At 32.9% G+C, this 2,604-nt stretch overlaps 1 protein-coding gene across 1 annotated transcript in view; it reads left to right on the top strand.

The window, feature by feature from the left end:
• Positions 1–667: 667 nt before the first annotated feature.
• The window catches only part of LOC106883662 (acetylcholinesterase), a 220,706-nt gene continuing 218,769 nt past the window's right edge, over positions 668–2,604 (top strand). The window contains exon 1 of the mRNA XM_052966651.1: positions 668–874. The gene's annotated coding sequence lies outside the window, so the exon portion shown is untranslated. The remainder of the gene's footprint in view (positions 875–2,604) is intronic.

Genomic DNA, 2,604 nt, shown 5'->3' with positions numbered 1-2,604 from the left:
ATATATATATTTATATATATATGTACATATATATATACCTGCTTATATACACATAATTATATACCTATATATATATATATATAATATATATGTGTGTATATATATGTATATATATATATATATATATATACATTTCTATATATATATTCTCACATATAGACACTCACACACACATACATATGCACATGTGTGTGTGTGTGTGTGTGTTTAACATGTTATATAAGTGACTGCCTGTGTGTATCTGTGTGTGCGTGTGCGCATCTGTGCTAGTGTAAAGTTACTTTTGTATATATGTATGCAATAGGGAGTAACTTTAGAGTGAAATCAAGTGTTGATATATATATATATATATATATATATTGATATATATATATATATATTTATGTGTATATATGATTGAACTGCTCTTTCAATATCCTTGTATGTGTACCGTCAAATGTGATATAGAAGATTTTAACAGTTTACTTTGCCCAAATAGTGTGAATATATATATATATAATTTTTTTCCTATTAAAAAAAAAGCTGAAACTGGTTTATACCTTATTGCATCTATTTGTACTTGTGTGTATGCCTGTGTGCGCGTGCTTTATGTGTCTGTATTTTTGTGTGCTGTAGTATGTGGATGTGCGCGGGTAATGTACATTATTCACGTGATATGTTCCCGGTTTTCGATTGGCGGTTTACAGTCCAGCTTCGACACAGTGTACGCCTGGCGCCTCCGAGAATAGCAGTGCTCAGTAAGCGTAGCACCAGTTACATGAGCTAGCAGTAAGAGTAAAGGGAAAAGTCACACACTTGCAAGAAAACTCTCAGAAGCCGGAAGAAGCGACACATCACCGTTGTGCATATTTCAAGCTTTTACATAGTTTAAAAGGTAAGCTATATTCTACATAACTCTCCTTCACTTTTCCTTATTTTCTTTAGTCTTTCTTTCACTCATTCCTCTCCTTTTATACTTTCTCCGAACTCAGTTTTCTTTGACATTCATCAAGTTACTATTCCCTGTCTCTTCCCCCCCTCTCTCTCTCTCTCTATCTCTCACTCACTCTATCTATCTCTCTCTCTCTCTCTTTCAATCCCCTCTTCTTTCTATATCTTCTTTCTGTCTTTTTTCTTTCTTTCTTATTGTTTTTTTTAAAGCTATATATATACACCTGCTTGTTAACCTAATGTATTATCCACTCTTACTCTAGTATTTTTTACTTCTTTTTTAATTTGTTGCTTATTCTTTTTATTTTTTTATTTTGTCTCTATCTTCTCTCTCCCTCTCCCTCTCTTTCAGTCTTTCTTTCCTCCTCCATCCTGTTTTCTATCTGCTTTTCCTCCACTTTTCCATATTTTCACACGAACACGCATTCCAATTCAAAATAACGAAACGAAAGTGAAAGTAGCCCAGCACGGACAATGATGGGGCCTGAGGCGGTATAGAAGTATTAGAATGAGGACGGATGAATGCTTGATTAAAAAAAAAAACGAAGCAAAATGAAAGACAGTGTCCAGGTTGACTATAAAGTGACCTAACACAGCACTTTCCAACATAGAAAAAGAAAGTGAATACTTTACCTGGTGTACTTTAATTGTTCGATTGCCGCAATCACCTGATAGTCTATAGATTATATATGCATATTCCAGCATATTGCACATAACTTTTTTTCAACGCGGTACACTGAGCAGTGAATAATTGTCTATTCACTTTTTTTTTTGTTTTGTTTTGTTATATGTAACTTTTGAAAACTTCTTAGATATTACATTAGTTACATTTAACTGAATTTTAAGACACATCGCTCTTTTTTCTACTTTTTTAATTAAATTTCCCAGAATTAATAGAAATTAGATTTCAAATTTTGAGTCACATATTTATTCCAGCTAGATACGGTGAACCTTTAGTGATTCATTTTTTAAATAAAATAGACATTTATTTGGTTTAAATTTATCTTTATTTAAAAAGTTGATATGGGTTGATATAGAAAATGTTGCAATTAAAACTTAAACATAGATAAGTTACCCCAGAATAATATGAACACATTTACATCTGCGTAATTTAGTTAATACATTAATGTGCACAAAACATCAATTATAAACATTTGTGAATTTCTTATTAGAAGTTCACAGTTTACTGAGTAGATATATTTATTACCAGCCATGCCTGCCACGACTGTTTATTATGTTAATACATTTACAAGTTTTTAGCAAAAATTTCTCATCGTCCAAAACTCTTAAACCCGCCCAGTTTTCTGCCCGGATATGACATCACTCGACTCCACCTTGCGGAAGTGCCTTGACAAATTTCCTATGCGTTTTAAGTCTAAATCTTATTTCACGCACGCACACACACACACACACATATATACACACTCACACAATACGCACATTACATATCATATATGTATGTGTGTGTGTGTGAGTGTGTGCGCACATAAATATTGCATAGTGCGTGTGTGCATATGTATAAGTGTGCATGTGTATGTGTGTATACATGTGTGTGTGTGTTTGCTCAGACGCTTCATTTGAATACTTATTACATATTACGATTTAATGTCACTTGGAAGGCGTTAGCATTAACATTTCATTTACCCACAACCTGCCAACAACGTAACTTAATCC

Source organism: Octopus bimaculoides, chromosome 3 (genome assembly GCF_001194135.2).
Source record: "Octopus bimaculoides isolate UCB-OBI-ISO-001 chromosome 3, ASM119413v2, whole genome shotgun sequence".
NCBI lineage: Eukaryota > Metazoa > Mollusca > Cephalopoda > Octopoda > Octopodidae > Octopus > Octopus bimaculoides.
This window is presented reverse-complemented; position numbering and strand designations above follow the sequence as displayed.